We start from the raw sequence: 24730 nt of genomic DNA, 5'->3' as shown, positions 1-24730 counted from the left end.
CAAGGCGAGACCGCGACAGTAAGGAGTTGCAGGACGAGGCACTGTTTCCGACAAAATGAGAGGAAAGGGCTGACCTGATGCCCCTGCTCGAAGTTCAACGTGTGCCGAAAAGTCCCCGCTCTCTGAACTCTGTCATGAGCCCGCCTACCTGGGATTTTCCGTCCCCTTGGTCTGTTCCCGATCTGGCCCTGCTCCATCCCCCTTCTTTTTTCCCCGACCTACCCTAAAGATACTCACGCACTTCTTCCACCCGAACTTTTTGACACTCGACTCAAAGGACACAGGGTGAAAAAGACCCTTTTTTGACCGGGAAAGCGAGGAAAAGGTCATGCCCTGCAATGCGGAATCTAGAATAGAGCTGAACCCATAGCTCCACCGCCGGTGCTCCACAGTGCCAACAAACGACGACAACGAATGCTGAGAACTCACTAACTTCGAACAACGACTATTGTTTTTTTACTATGTCTCATTTCTCTCCCAGCCACCATTGTATTGATTATGCTCCAACCAAATATGAACAGAACTTGCATATGTAATGACCTATCGGTTCACATTCCGAACGACTATAAGGATCTATGAAATGTACTCCATGCTCTCACTACAGAATCGTTTTTGTCCGATATTGCATTACTATGACTTTCCTGCAAACAAGTTTATCGATAGACCCGCCTCCTAAGACGAGAGATCTTAAATGTAATGTTTATGACTCCTTCACCTGGGTTCCTACTGCTTTTTCTTATGACCACCACAGTAGACATGAATAGGAAATAGGCCAGCAAGATGTCTTGGATATGTTAAAGGGAGGACTGTGGAAAATTAGTACGGTTTGGTAAACATTATCTGCGCCATCTTGCCTTTTCCCCTGATGCCACACTTTTGTCGTGTGCACCCGCCATTTTAGGTGCCCCGATCAGAACCACCCTCCGCACGCCACCGGCCCCCAGGATAGCCCTTCACCCTCGCAAAGCCCGCATGCTGACAACCCCCCCACTCTCACAATGCCTCGGGTCATAAACCCCTCTCCAGCGCAGCTCTGCCTCAGAACCCCATCCTGTTCCCAGCGCGACACCTCCCCTCATTCCTTTCATGGTCCCAGGTCCTTTTGATACAAACCCCCCTTTCCTGTGTGCCCGTTTGTCTTCCTCGTTCCCAGGCCGACACCTAGCTCTGCCGATACTGTTTATTGCCCCTCCCCGTACAGTAGAAAGCTTCTCTCATCACAGGACCCCCGAGTTGATCAAAGCCCCCACCCTATGAGATCCGATCGAACCCCCACATTCCGTGAATCGGCGGAATGTCCTGCTGCGCGATAGTCATCACCTGTTGTGACCGGGGTGGGGACTTCAACTGTAAATGTGTGTGGGAACGGGCCTGCAGGGGAGATTCAGAGGATGTCTTTCCATACATCAAAGCATTGCCAAGAATGTGTCGTATGTAATAAAGCAATAAACCTGTGTATAAGAGGCCAGGCCTTAGAGATGCGGTTAGAGCACCTCATGACGATACCTGCTGTCTGAACTGATGTGTTCTCCTCCGGAGAGAATAAACCTTGTTTCCTGCCTTCCCGTCTCCAGCGCCTGCCTCTTCATTGATTAATATTTCGTGGGTTAAAGAGGCGATACCGCCGGGCAAATATCGATTGTCCATTGACCTTAGATTTCACAGGCCCCTGGCAGCACTGGTCACTGCCGGGTCTGTGACTCCAGTTGGTTTCAGGGGTGGTCACAGTTCTGGGGTCCAGGGCCCCTGGCAGCACTGGTCCCTGCCGGGTCTGTGACTCCAGTTGATTCCAGGGGTGGTCACAGTTCTGGGGTCCAGGGCCCCTGGCAGCACTGGTCACTGCTCCCAGTCCCGTCAGCTCCTTCATCTGCTCGTGCACTCTTGCCACCCAGTTTGATGGGGCTCATTTTATAAAAGTGTATTCACTGAGATGTCAGACTTGATCCAAGAACTGACTGAAGCACATATTTCAGGAGGAAATCGTGAGTCCACTGAGTTACCAGGATTGTCAAACATCATATTTAAGGTGCGGCATATTTGGTCACATTTGTTCTACAAAATTATGTAAAGAAATGTGAACCCCTCCAAGCTCTTGTAAGAAGTCAGGTTCATCCACACATAACATCAGAAGGGGTAAGTTGTTTTTTAATATAATCTTTCGTTACTGTTTTTGGCTCTGGCCCATGGCTGTTGATTGATGTATGGAATTGACTTATTGAATTCTTAGTCAGAACTCACTTTTTGGTGAAAAAAACCTGGACTGATGATGAAAGACTGATTTGTGTTACATCAAGAATCACCTGCAGTCGGCTCATGTTTTTGACGCACTGGCTTGGGCTTTTTTTTATTCAATTCTATGTTGGAGCCATGTTTCATGACGTTTTTTGTTTTTGGGGCCACTTTGTACGTACAATCACGATTCGAACGCATTGACATATGTTGGAGTATTTCATATAACTTTGTTGTTTTGAGTTTCTAATATTAGTTTTAACATGTAAAGCAGATATGGTATTTCTACCTATCAATTAGTGTTTCAAATGATAAATTGTTTTATGACGAATACAAGAGATTATTTGACTAGAAAGGTTTGTTTTTGTGCTCACACAGTAGATTGAGATGCACTTTATATGTTGAAATAATTGAACACGTATAGAGGAAAGCCATTTGTTTGTATATTTACGTTTAGAAAGTCGGCATTTTCTTATCTAACCATTTGTACCTCTGCCAGTATCCTGGCCATGTGACTGTGAATGGCTCTGCCGTCAAGGTTTGTGTATCCCCCAGACAGTGACACAAAGGGGACTATGTGTGGCAGGATGGGCCATCCTGCCTGGATGGCTGTGAGCGGAGCAGTGCCCCACTTAAGCTCCAGAGGGCTTTGCCTCCAGCACACCCTAAGAAACCTGATTATTTAATAGAGTTTCATATAGTACAAACTAGAACCGAAAATGTCGGGTCTCAGATCGCTTTACATGAGCACCAGTTTCGTTACAGATGGACACATGATTATTTTTTTTGTTTTGTTACTCACGGGGAGATGAAGTGATTTGCCCAGAATCACAGGATGTTGAGCGTTGATGCCGAGTCTTGAACTTGCTTCTGCAGCTTAGAGATCGACCGCTCTAGCCGTACGGCTACATCCTCTACCCTATTACCGTCTTTTGCCACCCCAGATAGTTTGGAACTTTCCTGAACCAGATGTGGGGGTAGGACAGGGAGTCCCCCACCCAGGAAGGTCGGACCAGGTATAAATACTGGACCTCCAGAGGCACTCTTCAGAACGCCCCTGAACCTGTGGGCATTACAGAAGGACCCCCTGGATTTCAAGGGCTTCCTGGCTTCATGAGAAGGAAGAGCGAACCTGGATACCTTCCTCCCAGTCTACCCTAGGTGACTCCAAGGGTCACTGTGAGCCACAGGGACATAACAAGCTCCAGTTTCCTCCCTGAAACTTTCCAGTTGGCCTTCTGCATTGGACCTGCAACTGGACCTGCCTGAGTCCTGTCGGCATCTACTGGAGAGAGCCCCTGATCCCCAAGAGGCTCCCAGGCCCGGCACCATTGGCGGGCATCAACGTTCACTCACCCTGAAGGAAAAGGTGAAATCCTGAGGTTTGGGCTCTTCTTGACAACAAACGGACGCATTCGCGCACAGACTCTGAGGCCGTCACCGACAGCAAATGTGAAGCTCTTGGGTAAGCAGCTCTTTGTGGTACAGTGACCGCCAGCTACGTCCGGCAACACAAGATTTGAACTTCACACAACAACTGGTGGCTAAGATGAAGGCGCTTGGTATGTCTAATTGCCACGCCCCTACCGGTGATTGCTAGGAATAGCAACAGGCCATGCCCTATGGTTACTTTGAGAGTTTTCCAAAGCACAGCATAAAAACCTAAAACAAGTTAATGAAACAATGCTGCATAAAAGATCGCCATGTTTTGTTACTTCTAAATCAAGTTAATGTGTGATAAAAAAAAAAAACAATCTCCTAAAAATAGTCAGTCATAGCACTAACATGTGCATGTGATGGTGAGCTGAGAAACCATAACTGCTTGAGTTCACTGCTGTTAGCCTCATACGTCATTTCACAGATTAATTATACATTGTGTTACTGATGACGTCACTGCTAATGCCACGTACTTGAATGCTGCTAAATGGCCTGGAGTAAAAACTGAAGTCCTTGGAATAAAAATTAAGCCAAGCATAGAACTGTGTGATGACTTAGGCACCAGAGGTTAAAGCTTCACCATCAAGACCCCTTCATTTCTATGGTGGTTGCGGCAGCACGGAAGCTCGATGCTGGTCCCGCGGGATCAGGATTATCCTTTCAGGGGCTTCACGAGTGGACCAGGTGGACATGCACCGGATGTCGGGACCACTGAAGGAAGTGACCTTCTTGGAATTTCCACTTCATCACTCATAGCTATCAAACGCTTAAATGAGGTGGGCAGGGATTGGTGACTAGGGTACTCCGTTGCGACTGGGATGGAATAGCCTGTGTGCCAAACTTCAAAGAGGGACAAAAGTCCTTTTTCTAGACTTCTTCGAGGGCAACTGGGTTGGACCCATTCACCTACAATATCAGATAGATGTAAACATTCAATGTTCCACGTGTCACCAAATTTCTCTAAAAAGTACGTCCTACTAATAATGGTTCAAGGTGATCCTGAATCAGCCATCAGCTCTAACTTCACACCAGTGATAGTTACAACATATTTTGTGGATTTCTTCTCTAATTTCTCAATTATATCCGCTCCACTGTCCTGAATAGACAACACAATACCTCTGTTGATCTCTAAACTACACTTGCAATCACACTCTAGTTTGTTTTCAGATGTGTGAGCCATGTATGATACTTTACCTCTAGCCTTAACCCAATTCCTCGTTACATCTTTGCGCACACGCACAAAACGACCTACACATCCAGGGCCTCATTTATGAGGCCGTGCGTCACTTTTACGCCGCTGGTGCATCACTTTTTGTGACGCACCAGTGGTGTAAAAAATGCGCCTTGTTGCGTCATATTTACAAAGTGACGCATCTAGGTAGATGCGTCACTTTGTAAACCCCTGCTCCCCATTATACCTGCGCCAGGTATAATGTATGCAAGAGGGGCGTTCTGACGCAAGAAAGGGTCATAGAAGTGACGCAGTGAAATCTATGTGATTTCACTGCGCCACTTCTAGGACTCAAATGCGTCAATTTCTTACGCCTGCCTCACAGCAGGCGCAAGACTGACGCAGGCCCTTTCAAATGGGGCTTACCCAATGTGAAAGGACGCATTGCTGGAGTTGCGTCACTTTTGTGACACACTCCAGCAATGCGTCACTTTTGCGCCATACAGATACGTCAGAAATACTGACGTATCTGTAACTCCTTGCGACACGATGCGTCATACTGTAAATATGACGCATCACTGGTGTCGCAAGGAGGGCGCAGTGAAAAGTGACTCATCGCTGCTTTTACGCAGCGATGCGTCACTTTTCATAAATGAGGCCCCCAGACTTTTTGCACTCTCTATCTATCGCCGGGCACCCAGGATACGATGCTATGTCTGAATTGCTACCACATCTATAACACACTCCTCCTCTTTCTGTTTTGTCAAATTTCCTACTGCTAGTGTAATAGTTTCCCCGTGACACAGCACCTGCGGAAAATCCTTCGATCTTATGTTTCTCGACCCTTTTATCCACACATACCTTCTCAGTGTTATCCACCCGTACATTAGCGTTCTTCACAGCTGACATCCATTTCTCAGATTGCTCTAATGCTTTGACATAGCAATTGTATCCTGTTATTTAGGGTCACCCGTAACTGTTCTTGAGTTTTCTTATTTCACACATGTACTATGATTTGATCACGGATCCTTTCGTCAGTAATAGTGCCTAAATTGTAATTCATAGATAAGCTTCAGTGCTGTTAAAGCATGTCAAATATCTCTTCCTCTTTCTGGGCTCTTGTATAGAATTTAAATCTGTTCAGCGCCAAGCCTGTGGGAGGCTTAGATCTTAGTTTCATCCTCAATAGAGCTTCTATATATACATCCATTTCATCTTGGTACTGAGGTGGCAAAACGTGCGGTAATGTCCTGAATACATCTTGGCCTTCTAATCCCAAACAGTTTAAAAATATATTGTTTTCCCATTCCGCTTCCATGCGTTCCACTTCTAAATCCCAAAAAAACGTGGGTAGGAGAGAAAATCCACTCCTGTGCTGAAAATATGTCAGGATACCTCACCAACTCGTCGCTATTTGTTGAATCTAGAAATCCAAGTTGATTGAAGCATTTATTTCAGAAGCAGCACAGCAAAGAGTCCTGTCATTGGAAGAGCTTCAGATCTAACTGCTGTGCAAGCAAGGATTCCAAGAACAACATTCACATCCAGAATGCATTACAACACAAAACATGCCATGTGGCAATCATTTATGCTAATTCATGTGAATACAGTGCAATGTAACAGAGGGCTAATGTTCTACGTGACACATTTGTGTTACACATTAAGTGCAGCACTGGGAGGGACGTCTGTACTAGGTGACACATTTGTGTTACGTATTCAGTGCAGTGTTTTATGGCCCTTAGAGTCATTCTCGACATTGCTAAGTTAGCCTGAGCTCCGCTGCCATGATGCTGCTTTTGCACACGTCATACATGACTTTATTTTGCAAGACTCTGTTTGTGTCTTTCACATGGGAACGGTCTGCTTTCTGCGTTCTCTGCTGTTCTTGGAGTTTAGTCTGAACGTGATGTGCAAGGTCGAAAAACATGTCCCTCGTTATTCTGTTCTGGTCAGTCCCAATCCCATAGACACAACATGCTAAACACAGCTGCACAGCTAGAGGGCGCGTGCTTTGATATTACGGGGACGCATGTTGTTCACGCACACTTGGTGGGAAACCTTACTTGGAGAAGAGCTATGCTGTTCTTATGATGTAAAGCTACCATCTAGGCTCTAAGGTATGGGGATTCTGCACATACACAGAACTATGTGCAGGAAAACAGGACCTCAGTAAATAAGGGTTGTACCTTCCTACTACCTTAGTACCTAAAATCCCAAAACAGACTAGCTATAGCATCTCATTCGTTCTCCTCTATGACAATGAAGCTACAAATGATTAGACAACCCAGAACACAACACTCCCGACTCTATCAGGCCTCATGATAGCAAGACCTACCCTTTCACTCACTCACTCGTACTTGTCCACAATATGGATTGTCAGTCACAATATAGTTTAAAAGAGAGACTTAAGACATACTTAAGACAGACTCCTAACTTATGTCAGTTTTAAGTCTATCTTAAGACAAAATCCTAACTTCTGTGAATACCAAAAGTAGTAAGTTTAGGATTTTGTCTTAAGTTAGTTCTGTGAATCAGGCCCTAAATTTTAACTATTGTTATTGTTATGTTATGTTAGGGACATTTCTATAGTGCATAACTCACCCGAGGGCATCTCAGCGCTTACCTAGTGAAAAAAAGGGGGCGACCAAAACCATAGATGTATAGATTCAGAACAGAGAGGTTTTTAATTGCTTCCTGAAAACGGTATATGAGGTACATTCCCGTAGTGCATTGGGCAGTTGGTTCCAGTACCGAGGGGCAAGGTATGAAAATGCTTTTCCTCCAGTGCAACTGAGACGTATTCAAGTGACCTTTAAAAGGGCCAAAGAATTAGATCTAAGGTTACGACCACAAACCTGTTTAATAAGTTTCTTTTGTAGGTACTAGGGGCCTTTGCCATTTAAGGCATTATATGTGAGGCAGCAAATTTTAAAATTGGATCGCTTCTTCACCGGTAACCAGTCTAGCTCTCTCAGCAAGGGGTCTGAGGGAGAACCTGGAGGGCGATTCAGAATCATTCTTGCTGCGGTGTTTTGAATCACCTGCAGTTTAGCAAGCAACGTCTCACCAACTTCAGCTGACAATAAATTCCCATAGTCCTGGCGGCTGATCACCATCGCCTGGACCAGGTTTTTGCGGTGTTTAGTAGGCAGATAAGGCAAAATCTTACCTAAGAGACATAAGCTGTAATAACCGGAGCTGGTGGTAGCTGAGATGTGATCTTTCCTTGATAGTGTCTGATCCAATTTCAAACCAAGATTTTTCACGGATTGTGTAGGAATAGGGGCAACTCCCAGCTGGCCTGGCCACCAATCCTCGGTCCAGATGGTTGAGGCTTTCCCCATTAGCATAACCTCAGTTTTGCTGGGATTCAACTGGAGACAGTTCTTCGTCATCCATTTTGAGATGGCAAGCATACCTGCAGAGAATCGGATTTGCTCGGCTTCTATATTGGGGCCAATTGGAAACATCAGCTGATTATCATCAGCATAGGAGATTATCTCGAACCCTAATGGTTCTACAATTTTTGCCAAAGGGGCCATATCAACGTTAAATAATGTTGGATGTGCGTGTAGATGCCGCCGTTCAAGCTGATCTGGACCGTCCCATTTCCCGTGAGGAAATTGGAGACGCAATCGCCCTTGTATCATCTGGCAAGACACCGGTCCCAGACGGCCTTCCTAAGGAATACTGCGCCCACTAGGTGGAGTGGTATGGCTCACTGGTTAGAGGCGGCAGACCCAGAAGCAGAAGACGGCCCGAGACCAGGGTTCGATTCCCGACGTGGCAGGGTCATGGACAGGGTCAGCGGACTCGATAATTCTCGCCTCGGTGCCTACTCTAACCAGGGAACACACTCGGCAACTCTAGGCATTAGCTTGCCTCATCTCCACAACGGCCCCCCACATACACCGGGGATGTCTGGTTTCACCTTGGGGATTCCCAGCAGGGACCATCCCACAGGGAAAGCCAGGACGGGTTCCCCAGCGGTATACCGCGCCAGGATACTCAGGTAGTAATTGTGCGCGTTACAAAACAGCTTATAACATAACATAACATAACTACCGGGATGTTATCATCCCCCATCTAGAAGCACTGTTTCACGAAGCGGTGGAGAAGGGCTCCTTTTCCAAAGAAACCGACATAGCCACTATTGTGGTCCTTCCGAAATCTCAACCTCCATCGCCGCAGTGTGCAGACTACAGCCCCATCTCCCTCATCAACACTGAGGTCAAACTGTTTGCCACCCTCCTTGCCCAGCGACTCAAACCGCACCTACCTACGTTGGTCCGCCCCGACCAATGTGGGTTTATGCCCTCCCGCGGCACCCGTCACTGTCTTCGCAAACTACACTCTGCCTTGGCCCATCGCCACCTCCTCACTCCTTACCTTGCGCTTCTCCTGGTAGACTTTGAGAAGGGCTTCGACTCTGTGGACTGGGGTTTCCTTCAAGATGTTCTTGACATGATGGGACTTGGTCCCCGCTGTAGGAAGGGGGAGTCTCTAGTTGGCGCAGTGCAGCACTGGCGACAAGCAGGGCCTCTCTCGTCCCCGTCAGGGCTGAGGGTTACCTTCAAGAACAACCTCTGCTTACCCTCTAGGTAGTGTGGCGCAAGCAGTCTAGGCTAATCTCTGGGGCACATAGGGTTAAACATTTGCAATATTACACCACTACCACCAACCCACCACACAATGACACCAAACTGTATTTGTAAAAATATATGTTCTTTATATATTGTAAAAAGCAGGCTTGTAAATACAGTCTTGGTTACTTTAAATGCAGGTTCCAGTTACTCTTTATAAATGTCACAGTTCTTTATCAGCTTGTCTTTCTCATTCCCCACATACGATATTATGTGGGGCTTTTCTGTTCAAGTTTATCAAAAACAAAGGCGGAGTTTCCTGCTGGGGGCCTTGGCGCACCTCCGATGACTGACTGGGCCCGACCGGCCCGGGCTCACGCTTCTAGCGGGAGCGGCGGCAGGTTGGTTCGAGTCCGCCTCTCTGTGCGAGCCGCACGGCTGTGCGCGGCTGGCGGGGGAGAGAGCGGGGGCCCTGGGAGCGCTCTTCACGCGGCTCCGAGGGCTTGGCTGATCAGAGGGCGGTGCGAGCGGGCAGGCCAGATGCTCGCACCGCGGGGGCAACAACAGTACCTTTGTCTTTCTTGAACAGGGTCGAGGCAGTCCGGTCACAGGTCAGCGCGGTGATCCGCGTCGCGGTGTCTTCCTCCCGGGGTTGGAGCGAGTGGCGGCTCGGCTCGAGCTCGGAGGTTGGCGTTGCGGCGCGGGCTGGGCCACAGGGACAGAGCACCTCGGCGTTTCCACAGAGGGGCACCCGCAGGGGGCGGCGATCCGCAGAGCACACCACAAACAATCCAGGTGGCGTTCTTGTACCCCACGCAGCAGCTGTTTCTCGGACAGCGACGGCGCGTTCAGGGGCACAACTCACGGAGGGGTGCAAGCAGGCACCGGGCACGGCCTTTCTTTACGTTGCGAGCTGCGGCTCGGGGCCAGTCACGGTGCTCAGATCAGCTGGGCTAATCTTTGCGATGCTTCTGGGCCTGGCAGGCGGCAGTCACGGTGTTCAGAGCGGTGGCAACACCCAGAGCGTTGCTGAAGAGCGCGATGGTCACAGCGCGCTCCGCTTTTCCTGGATAGGCGTGCAGAGGGAAAGCAGCGGTCCACAGTGGTTCCTCTGCCAGGGGGTAGCGCCCACTGTTCCTGGGGCGCTGGTCAGGGGGCAAGTTCAACAGCAAGCCCTTGGAGATCTTTCAGCAGAGTTTGACACAAAGTTCAAAGTAAAAAGTCTCTTGTAGTCTCTTCTTTTTCCTCTCCTTTGGCAGCAAGGCACCAGACACAGGCCAGAGACAGCACTCCTCCTTGTAGTCCTTCCAGGTCCTTCTCTTCGGGCAGAGTTTCTTCTGTAGCGCAAACAGGATCTAATTTACAAGGAGCAGGGCTCCTACTTTTATACCCAGTTTCTTTTGTTCTAGCAGGCCAGGGGGGCCTCTGCATAACTGCTCCAGTCTCTGAGCACTTGTTGTGGGTACTTCTGGCTTCTGCATGCAGTGTGAGGGCAGGCACATCAGCCGCTCCCCAGGGGGGCGGAGCCGGCATTGTGAAGACAGGGGCAGCTTGAGCACTTTGTTGACAAGCTTCGGTCCTTCCTGGGCCAGGTGCAGGCTGAGTCATCAGTCGCTCCCCAGGAGGGCGGAGCCAGCATTGTGGAGGCAGAGCACAGCCTGATGCATCATTCAGGGGAAACTCCCACCACCCACTAAGGTGTCATCCTGCTATTCACTACCTGTCAACTCCCAGCCCTGTCACTCACACACACCAGACAGTCAGATCCACATCCAAGCAGAGGCGGGCTGAAATGGTTAGGCCAGCAAATGCTAACTTTCTAAAAGTAGCATTTGCAAACCCAGGATATTAAAATAAACTTTACTAAAAGAAGTATTTTATTATTCTGAGTTCAGGCATACTAAACATTAATTTCTACCATGTTCCCTGAGCCTGCTGGGATTATAGAGTGTAATAATTCCAGCAGCCCATCTGGCCTAGAAGGGAACTGGTAGCCTTACAATAGTGAAAAACGAATTTGGCAGTAATTCACTATTAGGACATGCCCCACACATCAGAGCATGTCCTACCTTACACTTACAATGCACCCTGCCCTCAGGCCTACCATAGGGGTGACTAATATGAAGTCAAGGGAAGGTTTAGGGGCTGGCAAGTGGGTGCACTTGCCCAGCCAGCATGACAGTACCAGACTGCACGCAGGTTCTGCAATGGCAGACCCTAGACACATTTTAAGGCTGCTTCTGTGGGTGGCGCAACCAGCGCTGCAGGCCCACTAGCAGTATTGGCATTCACAAGCCCTGGCACTCCTGGTGCACTTTACTGGGGACTAACAGTAAATCCAATGAACCAATCATGGACATCAATCACATGTACACTTTACAACAGGGAGAGCATATGCACTTTGGCACTGGTCAGCAGTGGCAAAGTGCCCAGAGTCATTAAACCAACAAAAACAGGTCAGAGAGAGTATTGGAGGAAGGCAAAAAAGTTTAGGGATGACCCTGCCAAGAGGCCCAGGTCCAACACCCGCTTTCGGGCCATGATCAAAGTTCTGTACGCCCTCCCGAGGCTCGCGTTCTAGTTAACGGGGTCCTGTCAGAGCCCTTCCAGGTCCCCTTTCCCCCTGCTTTTTGCTTTAGTGATGGAACTCTTGCCGTCCTTGATGCGGTCTTGCGATCGGATGTGGGAATGGGAATGGCCCAGCGCTGAACCAAATAAAATCGCCCTCTATGCGGACGACGTTCTCATCTACTTGGCAGACCCTGCCCGGTCTGACCCCCATTGTCTTCGTATCTTGCAGTCCTTTGAGCGGGCCTCAGGCCTACGTTTGAATCCCAACAAATTGGTCCTGGTTCCCCTTCACCTTTCTTGGGAATGATTTGACTGGCGTCTCGCTCTCTCTCTCTCTCTTTCACATTCAGTGCAGCACTGGGCGAGACGTCTGTCCTACGGGCGTGTCTCTCTCTCTCTCTCTCTCTCTCTCTCTCTCTCTCTCTCTCTCTCTCTCTCTCTCTCTCTCTCTCTCTCTCTCTCTCTCTCTCTTTCTCTCTCTTTCTCGCTCTCTTTCTCTCTCTTTCTCGCTCTCTTTCTCTCTCTCTTCCTCTCTCTCTCTTCCTCTCCCTCTCTCTCTCTCTCTCTCTCTCTCTCTCTCTCTCTCTCCTCTCCCTCTCTCTCTCTCTCTCTCTCTCTCTCTCTCTCTCTCTCTTTCTCTCTTTCTCTCTCTTTCTCGCTCTCTTTCTCTCTCTCTTCCTCTCTCTCTCTTCCTCTCTCTCTCTTCCTCTCCCTCTCTTCCTCTCCCTCTCTCTCTCTCTCTCTCTCTCTCTCTCTCTCTCTCCTCTCCCTCTCTCTCTCTCCTCTCCCTCTCTCTCTCTTCCTCTCTCTGTCTCTCTCTCTCTTTCACATTCAGTGCTGCACCAGCAGCTGTAGCTCTGCCACATACTTTTATCTGGAATCAAGGCTTCTACAAACCTTATTAAGATTATTTTGCGGAAGTAACTGATATGTTTCCTGAACCTGATAACGTGCTCTCCCCAGGCACTGCGGCAGAGCTGTGTCAGAAGTAATCTTGATAATTATGCATTAAAAACAATTCCACGACTGCACATGATACTTCAAACTTCAGAAACACAGGAGGATTACAAAAAGCAATTTATTGTCTTCCATGTACATTGTCTGCAGCCCAGGAGTCTCTCTGGACCCACAGGATGGAAACATGTTTACATATTCATGTGTATTCGGCTTCTAGAAGAACTGTGTGATCATGGACGGCTGACAGGGATCATGGGGCATATTACCAAGCAATAGCGATAATTATCGCTAAGCTTGGTTAGCGGGTATAATAATAACGCCGCGCTCTGACGATTTTTACCGCTAAGATACCTTGATATTATCAAGGTTTACCTCAGAAGCGGTAAAAATCGTGGTAAATGCATGATTATCGCTGAAAAATCAGCGATATTCATGCATTATTGTGACAATGCTCTTAGCCATGTTATCCACCTTTCATTGGATAACATGGCTAAGAACTGCTCTGAGCTGGCGTTAGCTTTTGGAGATAATCGCGCTTAGCGCGAATATTTCTAAAAGTTGGTAATAGGAGTTAGCGATGTTAGCGACTGTTTACAGTGGCTAACATCTTGGCACGCCCACTTTGCATGTCATTAGCGATATATATCGCTGACATGCAAAGCGGGGCCCAAGATGGTCGCTATCTCCTACTAGCTGTCGCTAACTGGTGTTAGCGACAGCTAGGTAATAGGGCGATAAAATTATCGCTGCTTTAGCGGGAAAAAGTCCCGCTAAAGCGGCGATAAGGCCCTTGGTAATATGCCCCTCGTTCTGTCCCAGAAGATGTGGAGTGCAGTGGAGGGACCCAGACACACAAATATTGGGGTACACCCCATCAAGACACTCTTCTCACAGTCAAAGTGCTCTCCCCTAGAGGATGATGAACACAGAGACCCCAAGACACGTCTTTTGGGGTGCACCTCACCAAGAAAAGCTGCTCACAGGCAGTGTCCTACCCTAGAGGATGATAAACACAGGGACCCCAATACAGCTCTCTTTGGGTACACCTCTTCAAGATATGCGGCTGATAAAAAGTGTATTCTACCCTTAGGGATGATAAACTGAAGGACCCCAATACATCTCTCTTGGGGTGCACCTCATCAAGACAAGCTACTCATATGCAGAGTGTACTACCCTAGACAAAGATGAATACAGGGACCCCAAAACACGCCTATTGGGGTACACCCAGCAAGACAAGCTGCTGATAGAAAGTGTATTTTATCCTTGACGATAATAAGCTGAAGGACACCAAGACGACTTTCTTGGGGTACACCTCACCCAAACAAGCTGCTCACATAGTTTGTTCTACCCTGGAGGATGCTTGTTAGACTTGACGGGGCAGATTTACAAGCCCCTTGCGCCACGTTTACGCCGCTGTTGCGTCACGCAAGGCGGCGTAAACATGGCGCATCCCTACGAGGCATTTACAACGTGATGCATCTATGGAGATGCGTCACGGTGTAAGGCCCTGCGCCACATGAAACCTGCGTCAGGTTTCATGTAGGCGTTCCGGTGCAGGGGGGGCGTTCCGTCACAGGAACGCCCCTGAAAAGTGACTCAGTGAAATCTACAAGATTTCACTGAGTCACTTTCCCCACGCTGATGCGTCAAAACCCTGCGCCTGCTTGAAGCAGGCGTAAGGCTTGACGCACCACGTTAAAGATAGGGCAAGTTGAAAAAGTGCTGGAGTTGCGTGCCGCACGCAACACAACTTCAGCACTGCGCCAACTATACACCCAAGATGCGACACGCATGTGTTCATTCCTGCGCCATGGTGCGCCGCATTGTAAATGCGGCGCATCATGGGTGGCGCAAGGATGAACTTGCGTGCCGTATCTTTCCTGGCGCATCCCTGCCGATTTGCAGAGATGCGTCAGGCAACGTAAATCTGCCTCGACATCTTTAAGCGTGTTTCCCCTGAGTTTTTGCTTGACCTCCCGGTTTTGACTCTGTTTTTGCTGGCATAGTGTTTCTGCGCACTTTCCTCACTGCTGATCAGTGATAGGTGGTAAAGTGCAAGTGCTCCTGTGGTAAATTGTGTTATGGATTGGTGTTTCCATGATTGGATATTTGATTTACTTGTTAGTCCCTAGTAAAGTGCACTGAGTGTGCCAGGGCCTGTGAATCAAATGCTATTAGTAGGCCTGCAGCACTGATTGTGCCAACCACGTGAGTAGCTCTGAAAAGGTAACTTAGACCCTCCACTGCATAGTCTACGCGCAGTTTGTAACTGCATGTCGACTTGGCCAGTGCACACACTTGCCAGTCACTCACCTTCCCTTTTTCTTACATTTGAGCCCCGCTAGGTAGGCCCAAGGTACCACTGAGGGCCGTGTGCAGTGTATGTGAAAAGTAAGACATACCCTGGTGTGTGTGGCATGTCCTGATAGCGAATTACGGGCAATTTTGTTTTTCACTATTGCAAAGCTATATGTTCCCCATAGGACAGAATGGGGAGTTTGCTTATAACATCTTATAAACAGAACTGAGCCGGGAAATTAGGCAGAAAAATAAAGTTTAGTACACCTGAACTCAGAATCTAAAGATGCATCTTTTAGTGAAGGGGATTTTTACATTCTGTGTTTGAAAATACCACTTTTAGAAAGTAGGTATTTTCCTGCTCAGTCATCCCGTGTGCCTCTGCTGGAAGGCTGGGGATCAGGAGTGTCTCCAGATAGTCTAGGTGGGTCAGGAAAGGGCTGAATAGACCTGGGCTGCAATTGGGGAAGGGAGAGGAGATTTCCTTGCACCTCAAAGAGCCTGGTCTGCCTCTGACCATGCAGTCTCCACCTCCAGCCAGGAAGTGACACCAGAAAAGGCAGAACTGGTTCTGACTGGGCACAGACACTCTCTGCCTAAGAGATCAAAGGATTATTAAAAATAAATATTGGGGCCCAGACCCCTGAACTTTAGAACTCTTTTGGATCAAGAAGATCGCCAAGAAGAAGAGCTGAAGGAGCTGTGAGGAGGAACTACCACTTTGCTGTGTGCTTTGCTGTGTTGGCCTGCAGTGGCTGCTTCTGTCTTGGGCAGTGAAAGGACTGGACTGGACTTTCTGTAATCTACTTTTGAGAGTGTCTCCAAAGCCTTGAGGTAGAGTTGGCCCCTGTTCAAGAAGTCTCAGGAACAGCAACAACTTCAAGCTCTTCTGCCCTCAGCACTGGGGACTGTGTGCTTTGTGCTGCAACAGAAGAAAAAGCAACTCGAGGATGTCTACGATGCCACTGCAGATTTCGTGTCCAGAAGGCACCGCAGAGGGCATTGCTGCAATGCCGCACCACGACCCTGGTCTCACAGACGACACCTGATGACACCGCCACCAAGCCACTGCTTGCACCGCGACCTGTGGGCACCGCACTCTGCTCTGCCTTGTGATGAAGCCTTGATATCCACGACGACGACGCTCCATGCCAAAATGTACGCCACTGCTTGCACCATGGTTCGAGGTCACCGCTCGTAAAGTCACACGACGCACCACACTCATCCCCACTGCAACCTTGCCCTACCTATGCCGGCACCATCGACTCCAGACAACAGTGCTTCAGTAACGACGACGACGCCGCTGCTGGCACCGCAACAAGCAACGCATTCACTTCGTACCGCAGCACGCGACGCCTGTCAGCGTCAGTGCTCCTGACTTCAACCGAGAGGAGTTCGATCTGCAACGTGTGTGTCTTCGTGGGCCCCGACGCCTTCTGCACCGACCTCGTGGACGCCGTGCTTTTGGAAGCCCAACGAGAGGTTGCTGACGTCCTGCATTTCTAAAAGGTACTGTTTGCGGGTCTTCCCAACATCATAGCTAGCCCGTGAAATTGTGGTCAGCCAGAACTGTGTGGATTTGTTTGCTCACATCAAATTCCGGTCGCAAAAGACTAATAGTTAAACACCAGTTAAAACTGGTCATAACCCGTTCGTAATGGGGAAGGGTCCTTATGGGACGCCTTTCACTTTCAAAATGTAAATAAGAATATTTTTTAAAAGCAGGAGGTGGTACCTTATTGTTTTCTTTTTAAAGAAATCCTGTTTTAATTTGAGAACAATGGGCTGCATTAAAAAAAATTCCTTTAATAAAAATCAATCACAGACATGGTGGTCTACTGATCCGAGCAGTCCACCATCCGTGTGATGGCTGTAACTCTTAATAGGTCAGAAACTGTGACCTATCTCATTAATATTCATGAGGTAGGTCAGTTTGCAACCCATAAGGAATCCCTAAATGGAACTCAATGAGTTTCATACTTTAGGAATACCGATTTCCTAATTGTAATTTGGAGAGAACCTCAATTTGCAAATGGCTATTCTTAATGTTTGTACATGTGGCACAAAATACAGCCATTGTAGGTGAGAAAGACATTGTAAGTCATAATAGAGCTACAGAATATGTCAGAGGCCATCCGTCCGTCCGTCTGTATCTATCTATCTATCTATCTATCTATCTATCTATCTATCTATCTATCTATCCTCCCATCCTCCCATCCTCCCACCCGTCTGTCTGTCTGTCTGTCTGTCTGTCTACCCATCCACCCACCAACCCACCCACCCACCCGTCCATCCGTCTATCTATCTATCTATCTATCTATCTATCTATCTATCTATCTATCTATCTATCTATCTATCTATCTATCTATCTATCTATCTATCCTCCCATCCTCCCATCCTCCCACCCGTCTGTCTGTCTGTCTGTCTGTCTGTCTACCCATCCACCCACCAACCCACCCACCCACCCGTCCATCCGTCTATCTATCTATCTATCTATCTATCTATCTATCTATCTATCTATCTATCTATCTATCTATCTATCTATCCTCCCATCCTCCCATCCTCCCACCCGTCTGTCTGTCTGTCTGTCTGTCTGTCTACCCATCCACCCACCAACCCACCCACCCACCCGTCCATCCGTCTATCTATCTATCTATCTATCTATCTATCTATCTATCTATCTATCTATCTATCTATCGATCGCCCTCACTCTATCTATCGCCCTCACTCTATCTATCGCCCTCACTCTATCGCCCTCACTCTATCTATCCATCTATCTATCCATCTCTGGCTCTAGACTGCCATTTAGTTAGTCTCTTTATCCAAGTATCTTCCTGTTATAAAGTACCCTGGGTTTGCTCCCCGTGTACATAGAATTAGAGGAAGATGAGACACCACAATGGGCCCAGGTGTGAGACAGAACAGGGCTTTGGGGCCTGATTTAGAAACTGACAGACAACACTCCGTCCATCAGGGCGCGGAGGGCACTACCTTCCCCTTCTCATGGCTGCCTGGCACAGTTAGAGATGCCGCCAGCCTAGTCATCAGCGGGACAGCTGTTCCTTTCGCTGTGCAAGGCGTTGGGTGGGCGGCTGCTGTTGGTTTTGGCAGCCATCCACAAAACCTTTACAATTTTTTGTTTTTCAGAAACAAACTCTAAATGCGAACATTTGATTTGAAAAAGTAAAAACTATTGAGCCCCACACCTGTGTCTCCCAGGGTGTGGGGCTCATTCACATGTTTTTTATGTCCCTCACCCCAGATTCTTCATGGCAGTGGCACACAGATTAGAGATACCTCTGCCTTAAGTGTGACCCGAGGTGTGGTGTCCTCCCTCTGATGGCCGCTACTCCGTCGCGGAGTCGGGAGAGCTCCCGGTTGCATCTGTGATGGAGTAACCCGTCCGCCAAACTCGTAATCAGGCTCTTAGTGATGTGATTTACCAACAGAGTAGTAACAACCCCGCTCATTCCTAATGCAGGGTGGAACACCCCTTAGAAGTCTGTCATTTCTGGGACATATGTAAGTAATTAACGAGGGGCTCACCAGACTTCAGAGGGGCTGCCGGCGCCTCTGTACCTGACGCAGAATCACCGGCTCCTTGTACCTCGCCGCGACAGGCTCGTGAAACTTTTATACAAATCTTGAATCACTTCTCAGCAGCGCCGCTGTTTATAGCTAAAGCTGTTCTTTCATCTGACGCACACTCAGAAAAAAGACTCTCTTCTGATTCTCGGGCCGCCCACGGATTGGCATCAGCACTTTTATAAAGTTTTACTCTCTGTAACTTTGTGAACATTGTCATCCACGTTCTGCAAAGTCTGCAGCTCTCTAATTAGGTCGATTTCTTCCTCAGAGTTTTGCTTCCTCGAGGGCTCGTGCAGAGCCTTCCCTTCAGCCATCTAAGGAGAGTAAAAGCAGCGCCAAACTGAGGGGCCTATTTACGAGCGGTTTGCGTCACGTTTGCACCACGCAACGGGGTACATGCACGGCGGAAACCTTAAGTTAGATTTATGAAGCTAGTCAAGGCCACTTTGCGTGGCCCTGAGGGGCTCCATAATTATGGAGTGAAGCAACGCAGCGTGAATCGCCCCGTTGCCTCACTCTGCTCCAGGGAGGCGTTCCATGTGCGTTGCGTGGCTCTTCCCACGCAACTCCCATGGTTTTTTACACATTCCCAGAATTACCAGATAAACCTGGGAACAGACCAAAAAGATACTCTTTCCCAGAGAGGCACAAAGAGGGGAAAAACCTTTATTTCTCCTCAATACTTCCTCTTTCCACATGTCTTGCATTCTGCAGCACAAACATATAAAGGCAAATGTCTTGTGAAGGAAGGTGCCCCTTCCTGCACAAAAACAATCCTGCATGCAACAGGGGCGCCCGGTGCACCATGGTCGAAGGGCGTCTGCGTTGCTGCAAGGCTGCCGAAGGGGCGCCAGCGCAGGAAAAGTCAGGAATGTGCCGTATGCCTTAATACGGCACATTGGCGCCCTTTCTCTGTCACGCAGTGCTGCAAGGTGCTTTGCTGCGCTGCACTGTGTGAAAATGTCATAAATAGATCCCCCTCGTACCCCTCCACCCCATGGAGTCTGAAGGCAAGTTTTATGGCCTGAACAACATTTCATAGTTTGTGACTCTTTGAAAACTGGACGTTAGCCAGATAAAGTCAAGTTGAAATAGCTTATTACAAATAAATGGAAAACAGGCTTTCTGCCCAAAAATGTGGGGTACATTTCTCAGATTGTGGAAGAATTGGCAAAATCTAATTGTTGCTGGTGACATTCAAGAAATGTGTGAATTTTGCGTTATGCAATTTACGAAATTTTACGAAATTTGCCAAAACGATATAGTTCATGATTTTCGGGCAATGGAGACTGGTTCACAGGGAAAATTGCTAGCTAAAGAGACATTTGTCCCCCAAACCAGTGCCCTGCTAGTATCTCGTGAAATATTTTTAAAAGTAATACCTTGCATGAAATTTTCACTCTGGATACTGGAAATGCACATTTTGCATATTTTTGCCTAATTTTTCAGAAAACACACACAAAAAATGGGATTTTGCACCCCAATGCAGAACTATTATTGCACTAGTAAACACTGTGGCTTAAATCCCCACCATGCGGCAGGAGATTGCTTCATTGCCCAACTGTGTCAGAGTAGCACTCCAAGAAACACTGTCAACAGACAAGGGGGCTTATTCACAAGACCCTTGCGCCACTTTTCCCATGTTAAAAATGACGCAAAAGTGGCACAAGAGGCTTGTAAATAAGTCCCAAGGTTTTTAGCTCTCAAAGTCAGGGGCATGCACACAGTGTGTCGCTGTAGCTCTGTACACTCCTCCATTAAAAGACAAAATGTGCACCTAAGCTTCCTTCAGGAAACACACCTCACATGCGGGGAACTCCCACGGGTTTGAAAATGCCAGGGAGGCACCATCCGTGGTATGACCTACTCTGCATATGCACGAGGTGCGCTGATGTGGCTGTACCCACGCACACCCGTCAGGACACTCAACACCACAATCGACACCGTCCGAAGGCAGGTCCTGGCCCAATGGGGAGATGTCCTCTGGGTACTGGGTGGGGACTATAACGACACCCTTGATGTGCATCTAGACAGGTCTCACCTGCCCCTCCCCCAAGTGCCTGAACATCTCCACTCCACACAATTTGCCTACTGGATCTGGCACTGGGCACTAATCATAATAGTCGGTTCCACACAATCTATACGGTCACCTTGATCATTTCCTAGTCTCTACTTCCATCTTACCTCAGCTAAAACACTCGGACTACCTCGGTTGCGTCATCTCTGATCATGCAGCACACAAAGTCGACATGTACTGAAGAGAAAATCCCTCACCAGTCCCTACCAGGCGTCCACCATGACTCGTTTTAGATGATCCAGATTTCTCCCAACTTATGCATATAGGCCACTATTTTGCTGAAAAACATGCCACAGCCAATACCAAGTGGAATGCCTTTAAGTTGGCAACCAGGGGCATTGGCTTTAAAAAAAATAGTAGAAGTGCGCTGAACACTTGAGGGACCTCGAGAAGAAGGCCCTAACTCTGGCGTCAGACAAAGACCGAAACACAGCCCTACTAGAGCGTTTGCGCTGCTACAGCTTTGCGGGCTATATTGTCAAATACACTCGAATGAGGATAAGCCAGACTGTCTCCTGGCATGGCTGGCACGACAGGAGTCCAGCACGCCACTCATGGTTGAAATAATCCCTGTCCATGCCCCCTCCTGCGTTCACAGCATGCCCATTACAAGCATTTTATAACTACTACTCCACCCTTTTTCGGGAACCCTGAGCAGCGGAGTTTGATGTGGTAGTGACAATCCTGGGAACCCTTACCCTCCCCAGTATTTCAGATATCAACCACAGTATTCGATGGTCCTATCATACTGGCTGAGGTGAAAAAAGCTATCCATGAGTTATCCAGAAATAAAACGCCAGGTATGGACGGACTCCCTCTGGAATACTGCGATTGCCTATTGACCCACCTGTCCCCTGAACCAGAGGTCCTCAAACAGGGGGGCGGACCCTTGGGGGCGCCAGGCTCTGAGCAAGAGAAGCCTCGTGCTTTATTTTGATTGATCAACAATAAGCGGCAGGAAGCTGCTCTGTAACGGGCCATCACTAACTTCTTTTGTCATTTATATCCTATCCGGGAGTATGTGTAAAAGGGGTAACAAACCTTAACTGCAATCGTTAAATATGTTTAGACAGAGTTAGACATTGCCATTTAACAGAATAATTAAAAAAATTGAGTAGAAGATCATTTTTTTATTTTTACACAGGGGGTGCGCCATTAAAACTTTCGACTCCTGCCCTAAACTGACCAACGTGTACAGTGAGGCACTTTATTCCGGGACGCTCCCAGGATCTCTTCCTGAGTCTCTCCTCCTCTCCCTGCTCAAACCCATCAAAGACTCCACTCACTTGACTTGTTATCGGCCCACAGACATTCTGGGCGCTGACTACAAAATATTGGAAAGATACTGTGAGAAAGTGCCCTCTTTCTTGCATGGTGTGCCCCCACTTTTTGCTGAATTGCTGATGTGCTTTGATGGAGTGTGCCCTGGACTCCTGCCAATCAGGTACCCTGGGCCTATGTTGTTTCCCTAAAACTGCATTGAAGCCTAAACCCAGTTGTCATCTCTGGCCTCGGTTCAGCCCTTGGTAAATGGTACCCTAGGTACCCTGGGCAATCAGAGAACACCCCTAAGGGCTGCAGCACTTATTGTGCCACCCTTAGAGGCCCTGTACCCTGACACTCACACACTGCCTTTGCAGGCTGCATGTCTTGGTGCAGAACAAAGTCAAGAGTCGACATGGCACACATCCCTGTGTGCCATGCCCACAACACACTGCCCTGGCATACATCAGCCACCCCTCTAGCTGGGTGCCCTATCCCAGTGGTGTGGGCACAGGTGCATGAGCCCTGTACCCCTACAGTTCCCACATCCATTCATGGGCATTGTAAGTGCAGTGCTGCCATTATGAGTATACGGTGCTGGGAGTTTGTCATTATGAACTACACAGCACCATAATGGCTACACTAAAAACTGAGAAGTTTGGTATCAAACTTCTCAGAACATTAAACTCACACTGATGCCAGTGTGGGATTTATTAAAAAATGGACACAGAGGGCATCCTAGAGATGCCCCCTCAAAACGACCTACCACTAGTGTCCAGGCTGGGTGGCTGCTTTCAGCTACCACCACCAGACATGTTTCTGGACCCCTGGGTCAAGAGCCTGCTGCTCTAGGGGGCCTGAAACCATGTACATCCTGAGAGGAGGTGCCAAGCCTCCTCCCCCAGGATGGGCAGTGTCCACGAAGGAGAAGCTTAAAAGGCTTGCCGCCTTTGTGATCTTCCCCAAGCAACTTGCTGCTTTCAACAACTGGTCCCCACTGGTTCTGACCCACACTGTGGGTGGGTGAACCGGCAGGAAAAACAAGTGAGGAAGAGAGGTGTACCCACCTCTACCAACTCCACCCCTCAGGTGGGGGAGGCGAAATAAAGCACAACTCTCAGTCTCTAACATCTTACAGTTGGGGGAACCCAGCCAACAAGGGTGAGGCATATACCTCCCTCCCAATGGAGGGAGGCATAACAGGGGGTCTACCCATCCCAGAGAAGGGATCCATTGGTCCCAACCTTTTAACCTACCTGTAACGCCCCTAAATCTAGTATTTAGGGGCACCCCTGAACTTTGCTCCCTCAGACAAAAAAACCAGAAGAAGAGAAGAAGGACTGAACAGCTGTGCCGAAGCTAACAAGAGGAGGATGCCCACTGACTCGACCCTAGCCCTACTGGCCTGTCCCCACCTCAAACCTGCAGAAGCGAAACTCTGGTGTGTCCTGCAGCCAGCAGCCTCTGGAACCCTGAGTACCTGCCCTGCCTTCAAGAGAAAACAATATGTCTCCCATTAACACCAGATTTTTTCAAAAACAGACTCCAGGTCTGCCAAAGTCTGCACCACTCTGGCCCGAGTTCGAGTGGCCCAACACCAAGAGAAGGTTTCCCCGGTGATCCTAACCTGAGGTCCGGCAACCCCTGACCTGCCTCAAGCCTCCAGCCGACACCTGCAGCCTCAAACCGAAGGTCCTCCCAACCGCAACCAGAAGCTGGTAAGAAGATCCGACCCTAAAAGGCATCCCTGCACCCAATGCCCCACGGCCTGGAGTGGCCCAACCGACGGTGCCTAATCAGCCCCCAGCATCCCAACTTACCTCTTCAAGTGGTGGTCACAGTCAGAAGATCTTTGTCACCGAACCTGCCGTGTGATTGCATACTGGAGACTCCCCATTGAAAGCTACAAGGCTCCCGATGCCAAAACAGCCCTCTCCACCCGGCTGCCCGAGTGCCATTGAGGGTGAACCTTTTGTGCTGACCTGAACCCCCATTTGCCCCGAGCTTAAGTCCAGGAGCTTTGCTCCCACAACCCAGTGGCCTACTTGTCAGCAGCACCCAACCGGTGGCCCCATATCCCCATTGGATAACATTGGGCCTCAGCACTCTGCACCCGGCCGCCCTAGTTCTGCTGAGGGTAACTAGAGTGAATCCTAGACCCCTGAGTGCTTCAAGACGCAGCATTACCACCACTCGAGTCATGGTGACATCCTTGGGTGGACGGGTTGTTGCATGTTCCGGGTCAGGTTCATGAGTGCTTCAATATGCAGCATTACCACCACTCGAGCCATGGTGACATCCTTGGGTGGACGGGTTGTCGCATGTTCTGGGTCAGATTCATGAGTGCTTCAATATGCAGCATTACCACCACTCGAGCCATGGTGACATCCTTGGGTGGGCGGGTAGTCGTATGTTCAGGGTCAGGTTCATGAGTGCTTTGAGATGGGGCATTACCACCACTTGAGCCATGGTGACATCCTTGGGTGGACGGGTTGTCGCATGTTCCGGGTAAGGTTCATGAGTGCTTTGATATGGGGCATTACCACCACTCGAGCC

This window comes from Lissotriton helveticus, chromosome 11, assembly GCF_964261635.1.
Source record: "Lissotriton helveticus chromosome 11, aLisHel1.1, whole genome shotgun sequence".
Taxonomy (NCBI): domain Eukaryota; kingdom Metazoa; phylum Chordata; class Amphibia; order Caudata; family Salamandridae; genus Lissotriton; species Lissotriton helveticus.
Note: the sequence above shows the minus strand (reverse complement) of the source record.